The sequence below is a fragment of the Artemia franciscana genome, chromosome 12 (genome assembly GCF_032884065.1).
Source record: "Artemia franciscana chromosome 12, ASM3288406v1, whole genome shotgun sequence".
NCBI lineage: Eukaryota > Metazoa > Arthropoda > Branchiopoda > Anostraca > Artemiidae > Artemia > Artemia franciscana.
Window position 1 is genome coordinate 5,341,551 of NC_088874.1, and position 15,749 is coordinate 5,357,299.

The window sequence follows — 15,749 nt, forward strand, 5'->3', positions numbered from 1 at the left end:
GACACGATATCCTTCAAAACATCTAATTTCATTAAGATCTGATCAACCGTTCGTAAGTTAAAAATACTTCATTTTTTTTCTATTTCTTACGAATTAACCGCCCCCCCCCCACTCCCCCCCCCAGATGGTAAAATCGGAAAAACGACTATTTATAATTTAATCTGGTCCAGTCCCTGATACGCCCGCCAAATTTCATCATCCTAGCTTACCTGGAAGTGCCTAAAGTAGCAAAACCAGGACCGATAGACAGACCGACAGAATTTGCGATTGTTATATGTCACTTGGTTAATATCAAGTGCCATAAAAATTGAAAGCGTGCTTCCACAATAGGGAATACCTTTCAAGGCGAGTCTACTAACTTTTTCCGCGCAAATTCTAAAAGTCATCTGAACAAGAGCTAAGAGCTCATATGGCACTTGTGACAAGGCTGGAAAAGCTAAGAGCCAAGAGCTCATATGGTATGAGCTCTAACAAAATTCCAAGAATCAATAGATTGATTTAAAAGGAAAATCAGAGGCTTAATGCCGGTCAGGATTTAAAATAAGAGCTCTGAGTCACGATGTTCTTCTAAATATCAAAATTCACTAAGATCCGATCACCCACTCGTAAGTTATAAATACCTAATTTTTTCTAATTTTTCCTCTCCCTTTAGCGCCCCAGATGGTCGAATCTGGGAAAACGACTTCATCAAGTCAATTTGTGCAGCTCCCTGACACGCCTACCAATTTTCATCGTCCTAGCACGTCCAGAAGCACCAAACTCGCCAAATCACTGAACCCCTTCCCCCAACTCCCCCAAAGAGAGCGAATCCGGTACGGTTACGTCAATCACGTATCAAGGACATACCTTGAGCTTCATCCCGAGCCACCAAGCTTCATCCCGATTCCTCCACTCCAAGTGTTTTCCAAGATTTCTCCCTCCAACTCCCCCGAATGTCAAAAGATCTGGTCGGGATTTGAAATAAGAGCTCTGAGACATGAATACCTTCTAAATAAAATTTAATTAAGATCCGATGACCTATTCGTAAGATAAAAATACCCCAATTTTTACGTTTTCCAAGAATTCCAGTTTCCCCCTCCAACTCCCCCCCAATGTCAAGGGATCTGGTCGGAATTTAAAATTAGAGCTTTAAAGCACAAGATCCTTCTAAATATCAAATTTCATTAAGATCTGGTCACCCTTTCGTAAGTTACAAATACATCAATTTTCAAAATTACCCCCAACCCAACTCCACCAAAGAGAGCGGATCCGGTCCGGTTATGTCAGTCACGTATCTTTGACAGGTTTATTCTTCCCATCTAGTTTCATTCTGATCTCTCCGCTTTAAGTATTTTCTAAGATTTCCAGCCCCCCCCACTGCCCCCTCCCCCCAATGACGCTGGATCCGGTTAAGATTTGAAATAAGAGATCTGAGTTACGAGGTCCTTCTAAATATGAAGTTACATGAAGATCCGAGCACTCCTTCGTAAGTTAAAAATACGTAATTTTTCCTAATTTTTCAGAATTAACCCCCCCCCCCAATAGAGTGGATCCGTTCCATTTATGTAAATCACACACCTAAGACTTCTGCTTAGTTTTCCCACCGAGTTTCATCCCGATCCCTCCAATCTAAGCGTTTTCCATGATTTTAGGCTCCCCCGCCCCAAACTCCTCCCAATGTCACCAGATCCGGTCGGGATTTAAAATATGAGCTTTAAGACAAGATATCCTTCTAAATATCAAATTTCATTGAGATCCGATCACCCGTTCGTAAGTTAAAAATACCTCATTTCTTCTAATTTTTCAGAATTAGCCCACCCCCCAACTACCCCAAAGAGAGTGGATCCGTTCCGGTTATGTCAATCATGTATCTAGTAATTGTGTTTATATTTCCCACCAAGTTTCATCCCGATCCATCCACTCTATGTGTTTTCCAAGATTTTAGGTTTCTCCCTCCCAACTCCCCTCCCCCCATTGTCACCAGATCCGATCGGGATTTAAAATAAGAGCTCTGAGACACGATATCCTTCTAAATATCAAATTTAATTGAGATCCGATCACCCGTTCGTAAGTTGAAAATAACTCATTTTTTCTGATTTTTCAGAATAACCCCCCCCCCAACTACCCCAAAGAGAGCGGATCCATTCCGCTTATGTAAATCATGTATCTAGGACTTGTGCTTATTTTTCCCACCAAGTTTCATCCCGATCCCTCCACTCTAAGTGTTTTCCAAGATTTTATGTTTCCCCCTCCCCATGTCATCAGATCCGGTCGGGATTTAAAATAACAGCTCTGAGGCACGATATCCTTCCAAACATCAAATTTCATTAAGCTCTTATCAACCGTTCGTAAGTTAAAAATACTTAAATTTTTCTATTTTTCCGAATTAACAGGCCCCCCACTCCCTCCCCCCCCCCCAGATGGTCAAATCGGGAAAACGACTATTTCTAATTTAATCTGGTCTGGTCCCTGATACGTCTGCCACATTTCATCTTCCTATCTTACCTGGAAGTGACTAAAGTAGCAAAACCGGGATCGACAGAATTTGCGATTGCTATATGTCACTTGGTTAATACCAAGTGCCATAAAAATCATGTTATTGCCAATGGTGCTAATCAGGTATTGTCAAATTCCAGTAGCGTGCTCGTGAGCTTTTAAATGAATTAAAAACTGTAAGATTTTTAAATAGCAATTCCCGCATCTGCCTAAAGGCACTTGGAGGCCTTTTAAATGAACTTGTCTGATTCAGAAGAATTTGTAGCAATGTTAATAGAGGATGGAAACAACGATGGTGGTATCCAGGATTTTTCGGATGGAAGGGGGGTTGTTAATGAAGGATCTTTTTCGGGGTGGGTGGGTGATTAAAAACAGCTTCATCAGCTAAAATAGTATATATATATATATATATATATATATATATATATATATATATATATATATATATATATATATATATATATATATATATATATATATATATACATGTATAAATATATATATATATATATATACATGTATAAATATATATATATATAGATATATATATATATATATATATATATATATATATATATATATATACATATATATATATATATATATATATATATATATATATATGTATATGTATATGTATATATATATATATATATATATATATATATATATATATATATATATATATATATATATATATATATTCAAGGGTCTTATTGGTCATGTGTCAATCCTTTGACAAGGTGTTCCACCTGAGATTACAGGCGGCAAAGCTTATTAGACTTAGGTCAAATGTTTGCCTTTGAGTCCAAGTAAATTCAGTCCCCCCCCCCCATTTTGCATACAAAGTTCAGTGGATATTGTCCGTCACGCGTTAACCTAAAATCAATCTTATCTTTCATCCCTTAGTTCTATGACTATCTACCTGAGTTTTGCCCTAGGAATGATGTATGGACGAATGGATAATAGATACATCTATCAACAAGTAAAATAAAATCATTTATATACAACCCTAAAGGGGCTTATTCCAGATTTAACTTTATATATATAAATAACTGGAAGTTTCGGTTGGGCTTTCATAGTGACAACGTAAAAGTGAAGGGTAACAAAAATTGTCAGTTATTTGTATATTCAAATAAACTTAAAAGTGTGGTGTAGAGAAACCAAAAAATGACTTGCCCTAAAAAAGGCTCTTCAAAAATTACCAAGACCAGGATGAAATGAAGATCATTACACGAGAGAGGATATTCTAATTAAGGTAACAAATAAAAATGACTTTGATGATTTGAAGACCCTTCAATTTATTAACGAATACCCAATTGATGTATCATCACCAAAAAGCCTAACCAATTTAAGTAAATTGTTACTTTGTACGAAAACATTAACTTAGAAGAAATGGAACAAATATAGATTGAATGGAAAAATAAAGACGGAATTTCAAAATAGAGAAGCCTCTAAAGAAGATAGGGGAGGATTTGACGCCCACTAATCTTAAATATTATACCCAAATGTTTCAATAACAGATGAAGTTACTGTAGGACCGGGTAAGTTTTTCTGACACCGAAAACTAGAAAGTGTACTAACTGCAAATTTTTTGGCCACACGAAAGATGTGTGCTGAAATATCGCACAAACCTGAAGAAAATGTGCCAGCAGACCATTCTGCTGAAAATTGTACCTAAAATCAAATTAAATGCAGAAAATGTCATAGCACAGACCACATGAGTGGGGATAAAAATTGTTCGAAGCATAAGGAAGTCTTTGAAATTAGCAAAATTTCAGTAAAGAACCAAGTTCCATGGAGAGCAGCAAAAGTGACATATGCAGAACTAGCAAGAACAGGACAAGAAAGACCGAAGACAGTTGAAAACAGTAATCGATCAGAAAATTTATTACCAGAGAGGGCTCACCCAGAAATAAATGCAACTACACAAATCCAGAAAGTATTAACACCTCTTATATGTACAATGAAAATTGTATCGAAACCGTACATAAATGAAAATTTTAAGATTGAAGAAATTAAAAGAGCTGCAGAAAAATTGTTTCCCGGAATAATAAGCTTTGATGAAACAGGATCTGAAATAGAAGAATTTTTACTAACAACCTGGAATGAATCAAGGGACTAGTCAGGATAACCAAGATAGTAGAGTCACCAGAAACAAAAAAATGAAATTTTGGCAATTAAACTGCAACAGCTTCAATAAAACAAAATTAGTTGAATTCAAAAAAGTGTTAAGTGATGAAAACCCTACGATAGTGTGTTTACAGGAGGCATGATAGTCCAAACTAACTATTACAAATTTAAAGGGATATGAGTTGGCCAGAATAGACTGAAAAAAAGGAAGTCAAATGGTGCAGGACTAGCCATTTTGATAAATGAAGATTATTTCCAAATAACATATATTTTAGATTTAACTAGTGATATGATAAATTTAGAAGTCGTTAGAATAGATGGCGCGGTTTATACGGTGGCAAACATTTATAATAATAATAGGCAAAATATTATAAAAGATGATCCTGACCTCGTATACCGGAGCTGGAGGGAGCTAAGATCCTGTGTGGGAATTTTAATGGCCATTCTTTTTTGTGGGAATCCAATGGTAGTCAAAATAGGTCAAAACAGGATATTTACTTTTGGATTGAATTACATTGGAATAAACATGTTGAAAGTACTTTTGGATTTAATTGCTTTGAAATGACCATGTTGAAAATAAAGTAAAACTCGTCAGATAATATTCAACAAAATTATTATGTGCCGCCAGAACCACTTGGGGTCTTAAACCATTTGCCCTAAGATATTTATATATAGCTGCTATTGAATCCACCATTTTATATGCAATACATGTATGGTTGTCAGCGCTGAATAAAAAGAAAATTGTGAAAAAGTTAGTATCTGTCCAAAGAATTTCTATAGTTTTGATTTCCAAAAATTTTTTATCCGCTAAATTATTGGTCATCCCTAAATAATTTAAATAGCCATAAATCAAATGAACATACATATTTTACAGACTCGCAAGCAAATAATGTATTCGTAAATTCCCTTTCTTCTCCTAATACTATAAATTGAATTCGAAAAACTTAACGCATAAGCCTATATATGAAATGGTATGTAAATATGGAATGGTAAATACTCTGCCAAGCTGTAAGCCCTGGACTCTCTAGTTTGTCTCTGATCATAATGACCTTCTTCAAGTTTCAATTTCCAAAAAAAATTTTATCCGCTAAATTATTGGTCATCCCTAAATAATTTAAATAGCCATAAATCAAATGAACATACATATTTTACAGACTCGCAAGCAAATTATGTATTCGTAAATTCCCTTTCTTCTCCTAATACTATAAATTGAATTCGAAAAACTTAACGCATAAACCTATATATGAAATGGTATGTAAATATGGAATGGTAAATACTCTGCCAAGCTGTAAGCCCTGGACTCTCTAGTTTGTCTCTGATCATAATGACCTTCTTCAAGTTTCAAAAATTTCTCCTAATTATAAACTGACACAATTGTTACTGGTCACTGTAAATTAAATTCATTTTTATGAAGAATTAATAAAAGTATTTGTTCCACTTGTGAAGAGACTTTATATCATTATCTTTTTGAGTGTAAACTTTTAAAATGAAAGGAATTTAGATTACAAGTTTTCTTACTCTGATATTTTTAATATTAATGTTATTTGATTTATTAAATAGACTCAATATGCCGTTCTAACATACTTGAATCAAACAAACAGACTGGAAATTGCGTAATTTTTGTTTTCCCCTTTGTGCTATTTCGTAGATTGTATTTTTGTAGCTGTATTTGTGATATAATCTATGTGTTGTATTTTGTAGATTAGATAGCTAAACCCTCTGTAGGGGTTTATTCACTAAATAAAATAATTCATTCATTTATACCATAAAAGGATAAGACCTTCGATGAAGCTCTGTTCTTCTCTTATAACTGTGTCTACAGCATCTCTCATTCTACAAAGCATTACATTACTAGAAATTTTCTAATAAGAGACCAGGCTAATGCCTCGATAATTACCACACTCACTCTGATTAACTTTCTTATAGATTTTTTTTAATTAAGATTTCCCTGAAATCTCTAGGTACTTCCCTTTTTTCGTAGCCCGTATTCATAATCTTCAGTGAGTTATTTTTAACCTCAGAACCATACTTAAGAAATGCATCTTGTATAGTTTAATCATGTTCCGGCTGAAGCAATTTTCCCCTTTCTTCGTGTGATTTTCTCATTTAAAATTGAATAAAGAATTGGGAAGCTAATCAAAGCTAGTGTCTGTCGTTTTGATATCCCATTCCCCCTTATTAGAATATTGGTTTTGTAGGTGTTCATCAAACCTCATTTATTTTCCAAACTATAAGAAGAATCTCCTGCTGAATATTTACAGAAGGAAAAAATCCTTCCTCCTCTTACAGACCTTTTACAGACACCGGGAATCTACCTCCTATTATATAGCTTATCTTGTCAACTTTACAAGTAAAGGATAGAACATAATTATTCACTAGGTATCCTCATTTATCCGTCCACATCTTGAATATGCTTCTCCGGTTTGGAACCCACAAATTTCACAGGAAATCCAAGAAAATTAACTTTGCTTCAAAGGATAGCCTCTTGACTTGAAGATACACTGCTTGACTTCAAGATACAAAAAATTGTCCCTTATATCCAGGGAAAAATTGACAAAAAAAACTATTCTCTTTTTTACCCTTGTATTGACCCTTTTCAAGTTCATAATCTTTTTTTTTTCTATTATGGCCCATATAATATGGCCAAACATTTATATACGTGTTTTTAAATATTTTTATTGTTTTCATAAAATGACAGTGCATTCCTTTGCCAGTTTTATATATGGAAGTGTTTATAAGCCTTTTTTATGTTATTCTGCTTTTGTTTTTACTTCAGAATAGAAATTCGGCCCAGCTAGACTTCTGTTATCTTAAAATAAATTTTGCATTTGCATTTGCTTAAATCTTCTTTTTAGTACAAGGAAAAATGTTTAATATTTGAAAATTTGAACCTTAAGCAAAGTTACATTATTCAGCTCTAACTGATGGACTAAATGTAAATGAGGATATATGTTACCAAATATTAAAATTGTTACTAAAGTAAAAAACTTAGTTTATGTCTTCTTTAAATTTCTATCAGCAAAACGAAATTTCTTCTGCTAAATGTATAATTTTCCTGACTGAAAGACAAAAAGCGAATTCACACGAACTGCTATACCAATTGTCTTATAATTTAGTTTTATTGGGCGGCATTTGAGATTTCTATCCATTAGAGAGGGATCTTAAAATCAAAATAGCCTCAATTAAATCAAGGATAAGCGATGAATTCGCCTTTTACCTATAGTTAGGAATTAACTCAAGGATAGATAATGCAAATTTACCCTCCGTTTCACAGTCAGAAAAACAATATATTTGTTGAACACCCATCACAAGATAATTTGTAGCCTCTCCCTAATCCCTAGTATTTATCCAAAAGAGAAAACTCTTTAAGAGAAAAAATAGCAATGAACGATATTACTACTGCACATAATGTGGTAAAATAAAAATAAATAATTGTTAGTCAACCGCAAATAATTCAGTTTCAGATTTCAATCAAGTTTCAAAAATAGCTCATCCAAGAAACCCAATATCATATCCAATAAACCCAATATTATATCCAAGAAACCCAATATTCCACAATCGTTATCTAAGAAATAATACAAATTTGTTTTCCCGGTCAATATCTACTACCTTATATCCTACTCCGCCATAAGCCATTGGTATCACATTGGGTATCGCTGAGTCTCTTCTTTCCTCCAAAATAACATCCAGTGGCCATTTCCAATTTCTAATATGTTTCTTTAGATTTTGCTCCTCTTTCTTTGACGTTGTGGGTTTTTTCACAATACGTTGGGGGTTTTCGCGCCTGAAAAAGCCCATAATTTATGGTAAGTAAACAGTCACATTATACTACCGTGCTTACAGTGCTTTGGTACAGCGATCAGCGAATTAGTTTTTTTTTTTTTTAATAGATGAAAGACGATTCCGAAAAGGTAAGCAGGTGACATGGGCATTCAATCCCAAAATCTTCCTTTTTTTAATAAGTGTTTCACGACTTCACGAAAGGCTCGAAATAAAACTTGAAAAATACACCTAAAAGAAAAATCGTACAAAATTTAAGTACTAAAAACAAAACGAAAATTAAAATTGGCCTCATTTACAGGGTATCCAGTTGCTTTAAAGTAAAGAAAGTAAGCCAGAAGACATGTTGGTCGCAAACCTAAGCCGTTACAAGATATTTAAGGCCTAACTCAGTGTTGTATAAAGGTACTATTGAGAGGATTATCCAGGGTATACAAATAAATATGAGCCTAAATAGTGGTCAAATAAAAATTCCTAGAAAATGTTCCGCCGTCTTTACTAATAATTCTACCATGGTAAGTGATACTGCTTTATTGACTTAAATTTTCTTAAAATTAATTTTTCAAACTTATTCTAGCCCCTTGAACTCGCAAAATCTCTAAAAGTTCATTCATTTTACCAACATTTTCATCTAAGATGCTTAAATCTTCATCAAGTCTAGGGGACTTTTATTTCCGTACTCTCATATTACCTTTGCTGTGCTTCTTAAGACAAAGTCCACCAGAATCATCCGTACTAATGGTGATAGAACGCAACTTCGTTGAACTACTGATTTAATATGAAACCAGCTTCAAACCTCATATTCTACCTTAACCGCAGCAGTGTTATCAAACAGTTCCTGGTAACAAACTGTAGTAAGGAGGGACCCGGCTGAATATCGACCGAAATTGTAAGAAACGGAATTTTGATGTCAATAGATACAACAACTGAATCGGACTTTTATGCTGATTAGAAATATACAAGTTTCATCAAGTTAAATCCTACCCATCAAAAGTTACGAGTCTGAGAAAATTTGCCTTATTTTCAAAAAAGAGGTAAAGACGCCCTAAAAGTCATATAATCTTTTACGTTAGATACAACAACTGAATCGGACTTTTATGCTGATTAGAAATATACAAGTTTCATCAAGTTAAATCCTACCCATCAAAAGTTAAGAGTCTGAGAAAATTTGCCTTATTTTCAAAAAAGAGGTAAAGACGCCCTAAAAGTCATATAATCTTTTACGTTAGATACAACAACTGAATCGGACTTTTATGCTGATTAGAAATATACAAGTTCCCAGGGGTGATCCTGTCGACCCAATGGTCAAAGAATGTTGCAAAAGAGCTCATTTTAACAGAGTTTAAAAGTTCTAGTGTCCTTTTAAAGTGACCACAAAAATAAGGGACAACTAGGCCCCCTACCACGCCCATTTCATCGGGGGAGGGGGTTACGTGAGAGGATCTTTACATTGAGGAATTTATCATGAGAGAAGAGAATTTCTATGAAGGGGGCGCTGGATTTTCCAGCATTATTTAAAAAAAAAACAATCAGAAATTCAACTAAAAAAGATTTTTTCAACTGAAAGTAAGGAACAACATTAAAACTTGAAACAACTAACCTAACTGATCGACTATCTATAAATGAGCATATACATTATCAAATTTTTAAATTGTTACTAATGTAAAAAACTTCTTTTATGTCCCCTTTAATTCCCCTTCTTAAGATTCTCCTTTAAATTTCTATCAGCAAAACGACATTTCTTTTGTTAAATATATAATTTTCCTGACTGAAAGACAAAGAGCGAATTCACATAAGCGATTACTCTAGTAATTGCAAATTCCCAGGAACTGTTATACTAGTTGTTTTACATTTTAGTTTTAATGGGTGGCTTTTGAGATTTCTATTCGTTAGACAGGGAATTTGAAATCAAATAGCGTCAGATAACTCAAGGATAAATGGCAAATTCGCCGTTTACCGATATTAAGATTTATCTCAAGAATAGTTTGTGCGAATTTGCCCTCAATCTCCAAGTAAGAAAGATTTTCTAAGTAAAAAATTCTAAGTAAGAAATATTTGTGTAAACATTACAGCCTCATCCAAATTCCTAGTATAAATCCAAAAAAAAACTCTTTAGCGGGAGAATAGCAAAGAATGATACTAACTACTGCACATAATATGGTAAAATAGAAATTGGTAAATGCCAGTCAACCACATTTAATTCAGTTTAAGCCATCAATCAAGTTTCAAAAAACCTCATTTCCCCGTTTATATCCCAGAGACCCAATATTCCTCAGCCATTATCCAAGAAACAATACAAATTTTTTTCCAGATTAATTTCTAATACCTTGAATCCTACTTCGTCAATAGCAATTGGTATCAAATTATGTGTCGTTGAGTCTCTTCTTCTCTCCTAAATAACATCCAACTGCCAGGTTTTATAGAAATTGTTCTTCTTTTTTTGAATTTGTGCTTCTGTAAATTACGAAGAGAATTCTGAGCCTGAAAAAGCACATAATTTATGTGATAATTTATGTCAAACAAATCCACAAACTAAAAAATTAGGGTGACTGATTTGAGATCTCATATAGACATCTAGAGTGGTAAAACATTAAGGAGAAGATGGCAAAGATCATGACATATATGAGGGGGGGAGGTATATTTGCGGTTAATACGATTATTATATCTGGAAAGAGCCTAAAAGAGGCATTCAGTAGGGTCCAATTTATTCCTATGCAAGTAAAATTTATCTCCAAATACACATAAAAAATTATTTTTCAAAATCTAGAAGGGGTTGGGAGTTTTTTTCAATTTCTTTACGTGAGAATCAAAACAATATGACTTTCCAAATATAAAAGGGAAGTATTACATTCCGAAACAAATACGACTTTAATAGTTCTTAAGGTCATTGTTTATAATTATCTTATCTGGAAGCAAAATTCATCGTACATTTGCATAAGTATCTATTAATGATCAATATAAAATACGTCGTTCACGAAGATAGTCAACTGCTAGAAAAAGAAATATAACGTACTGTATAAATTGTATTACTTAAAATTGTATTAAAACTTTGGCAACTTCTCAAGCGAAAAGATCTGTTAAGAAAACACAGAAAAAAAGTGACAAAAAAAAATGATTACTGAAGCGTCTAAAACTTAAATTAAAACGTTAAAACTTAAAACATTAAAACTTAAAACGAACAGAAATTATTACAAGTATGAAGGGGTTGGTCCCCTCCTCAATGCCTCGCTCTTTACGCTAAAGTATTTTTAGTAATTTCAAAAGAGCTATTTATTCTAATTAAGCGGCCTTTGTGATTCAGGGGTCATTCTTAAAGAATTGGAACAAAATTCTAAATTTAGTGTGAAGAGCGAGATATTGACGAGGGGACGAACCCTCTCATACACGTAATGAAAATATACAAATAGATAAGTTCGTTGGGTAAGTTAATTAGTAATACGTATATTTATTACTAATAAAAACGTACGTAATAAAATTAAGAATTCCAGTGGCCTTTTTAAGTAACAAAAAACTGGAGGGCAACTTGACCCCCTCCCCCACCCATTTTTCTCAAAATCGTCCGATTAAAACTTTGAGAAAGCCAATTAACCAAAAAAAGGTTAGATTAATATGCAAATTTCGTTTTAATTATTCAAGTACGGCGAGACAAAATCTATCCCTGTCTTAATTCAAAAACGTTCAGAAATTAAATAAAAAACTTTTTTTTTTTTTACTGAAAGTAAGGAGTGAAATTAAAACTTAAAACGAACAGAAACTATGCTGTATATGAATGGGGTTGTCCCCTCTTCAATGCCCCGCTCTTTACGCTGAAGTGTGACTCTTTCTCACAACTCTACTTTTAAAACAATAAAAATATTTAGCGTAAAGAGCGGGGTGTTAGTGTAAAGAGCCTTTTCATATACGGAATAATTTCTGTTCGTTTTAAGTTTTAATGTCGCTTCTTATTTTCAGTAAAATAAAACTTGTTTTTCTTACTTAATTCTTGTAAACAGCACTGATAAATTCAATGTATTTGTCTGGTTACCATACAAGAACAAGACCTACGCTAAAGCTCTTCTAACAACAGAATCGAAAGCTTGTTCATTATCTATAAAACTAAAGACTAAAGGTGTTTGATCACTCAGGCACTTCTCAATTATTAACCTTAAAGGGAAAATTTAGCCTAGAGATCCTCAGCACTTTCTAAGACCACGCTTCTTTTCCTCTCATAAACTTGTCTAATGCATGTCTCAGTTTAAAGATCATCATATTACTAAGTAACCTGCTGCCTACAAAGACCAGACTAATCTATTTGATTAAGAAATGTTTTTTTCTAATAATAATTGTTCTACTAATGCCTAGATAAATATCACAGTCACCCACTTATCACCTTTCTTATACAGTGGTTTAATTAAGCTTTGTTTTCTGAAATTGCTACGTACTTCTTCTTTTCCGTAAATCATATCCACAATCTTGAGTGATTTATTTCTAACCTCAGGGCCACCATGTTTATAAAACTCATCTTGTATTGTCTAATCATGTACCGGCTGACACATTTTCCCCTTTCTTCCAGTGATCTTCGCATTAAAAATTGAAAGAAGAATTGGGAAGCTAAGAAAAGCAAATGCCTGTCCTTTAGATATCCCATTTCCCCTTATTAGAATACTTGTTTTGAAGGTGTTCATCCGATCTCGTTTATTCTCCTGTCTATACAAAGAAGTTTTTGTTGATTGGCAGAGAGAAAAAATCCTTCCTCCTCTTATAGACCTGGAACCATTCGGGAATCTCAGTTCCACACCTACCTTAATACTATTGCTTATCTTGTCAACTTAACTGGTAAAATTCCTCAATAGCCTCAAAATGCCTGACTTAAATTAATTTCCAAAAATGGCATTTGACTTGGTTAATTACAATGTATTAGTTGTTACTGAATTCAATGTTGACATTTTCCTAGTGAAATTGGTTGCTTCTTTTATATCATATAAATCACAAGTAGTCAAATACCACATTCGTTGTTTCACCCTCTCTGTTCCCAATGGAGTAACCCAACGTACTCTCCAAGTTCGACTCCACAGTCTCGCTAAGGAGTTTTCCCATGAATTGAAATTTATTGATGAGCTTAAGGCTAATCATCTTAATTTGTGTCCAATGGTATTTTTCCTATGATAGAAAATCATGAATAACTTCTGCGATTTAAGCGATTTTGAGCTGATTTGTTTTTTGATGACTCTCGAGTTAAAAAGGAAAAAACTGTTGGTTTCACTTTTTCTGTATATGCTTTACATACTCTGGAAAAAAATAAATCAAGTAATTTTAATTTGTTGAATAAAAATTTACTGGATGTGAAATGACAGTAGTTTTTTTTTTTTTTTTTTTTTTTTTTAGTTCATTCTGCCAGTATTTTAAAAAAAAACCTTCGTTGCAGCATTGTTATATTTTTATTTTTACTGGTGCAAAAAATTATTTTTAATTTTCAACATTTTTCGTGCTAGAAGGTATGAAGTTGGTTCTAGAGGGTAGAATTTTGGATTATGTGTAGATTTTATAATCTACAACCATTACAGCAAATTTCTGATGTCTATCAAAAATAGTTTGAAAGCAAAATCAGAAAAATACAATTTCAAAATGTGCTTGCTTTTTACTTTATTTTACCTCTATTTCCTCCTTAATAGCGTTGTTCATCAGCCAATAGAAAAAAAAAGCTTGTTACTTTTTCCGCAAGGCATTGTATTTCCGATTGGAACTGTCAACTTGTTGATAAGACATTCGAGTTATGAGCAAGAAAACTATCAACAAAAGGTGGCTGAATTTAAAAGGAAATTCGCAGGAAATTTTTTTAGGGTGGTATATAAGGAAGAAATGGATTGAAATTATAGTAAATGATAAGTTATATGGGGCTTACAGAGTTGGGAGAGTTTTCGAGTGCATAAGGATCATTTTCTGTAATCTGGTTGCTTATTAATAAAGAATAGAACATATTTATTCATTACTAAGACTCCTTTGTCCATCCCCATCTTGAGTACCCCTCTCCGGTTTGGCACCCGCAAATTTTTAAAACAAATTAATTTTATTCAAAGAATAGCCTCTTCACCTCAAGATATGCTGCTTGACTTCAAAATACGAAAAAAAATATCCCTAGTGTTCGGGAAAAATTATCAAAAAAGATCCTATTTTTCATGCTTGTACTGACCTCTTCAAGTTCACAGTCTTTTTTTTTATATTATCACCCATATAATATGGCCCAAAATCTATATAGGTGTTTTCAAACTTTTAATTGATTGTTTTTACAAAATGACGGTGCATTCCTTTGCCAGTTTTATACATGGAATTGTTTATAAGCCTTTTATATGTTGTTCTGCTTTTGTTTTTATTTCAGAATAGAAATTTATAAGCAAATATACATTAATCGGCTCTAACTGATCGACTATCTGTAAATGAGTAGACACGCAATCAAATTTTTTATTTATTACTAATGTAACAAACTTAGTTTAGGCTATGTCCCCTTTCAATTCCCCTTCTTAAAATTCTCCTTTTAATTTCTATCATCAAAACGATATATCTTTTACTAAATATATAATTTTCCTGACTGAAAGACAAAGAGCGAATTCACATAAACGATTACACTAGTAATTGCAAAGTCTTGATATCAAATAGCGTCAGTTAACTCAAGGATAAAGGGGAAATTTGCCCTTTACTGATATTAGGATTTAACTCAAGAATAGTTTCTGCAAATTTGCCCAGTCTCTAAGTAAGAAAAATTTTCTAAGTAAAAAAATTCTGAGTAAGAAATATTCATGAAACACCAAAACGGTCACACCAAAATTGGTAGCCTCTCTCTAGTCCCTAGTATAAATTCAAAAGAAAAAATTCTTTACAAAGAGAATAGCAAAGAACGATGCTAACTACTGCACATAATATGATAAAATAGAAATAGGCAATTGCCAGTCAACCACATTTAGTTCAGTTCAAGGCTTCAATCAAGTTTCAAAAACCCCATCCTCCTGTTTATATCCCTGACACCGAATATTCATCAGCTGTTATCCAAGAAATAATACACATTTGTTTTCCAGATTAATGTCTACTACCTTGTATCCTACTTCCTCAAGCCAGGTTTTATAGACATTTGAAATTGCGCTTCTTTTATATTACGGTGAGAATTCTGCGCCTGAAAAAGCAGAGAATTTACGTGAAGTAAACAGACACATTTTACTACCGTGCTTGCCTCAAAACACCGTGCTTTGGTACGGCAATCAGCGAATCAGTTTTTTTTTAAGCAGATGAAACACTATTCCGAAATGGTGAGTAGGAGATATGGGCTGGCATGTACGTAGGGGGTGCCCCCCACCCCCGAAATACCAAGATTTGTTTTCATTTTAATATAA

At 33.4% G+C, this 15,749-nt stretch overlaps 1 long non-coding RNA gene across 6 annotated transcripts in view; it reads right to left on the minus strand.

Moving 5' to 3' along the window:
- LOC136033609 (uncharacterized) overlaps window positions 1-15,749 on the minus strand; it is a 59,546-nt gene that overhangs the window by 29,179 nt on the left and 14,618 nt on the right. For 5 of the 6 annotated variants that reach the window (XR_010618971.1, XR_010618970.1, XR_010618966.1 and 2 more), the window contains exons 2-3: window positions 10,715-10,869; window positions 8,218-8,392 (exon numbers count right to left, since the gene is read on the minus strand). This is a non-coding gene — a long non-coding RNA (uncharacterized LOC136033609). Of the gene's footprint in view, window positions 1-8,217; window positions 8,393-10,714; window positions 10,870-15,452; window positions 15,533-15,749 lie in introns of all 6 variants that reach the window. The other variant, XR_010618968.1, reaches the window with a different exon arrangement.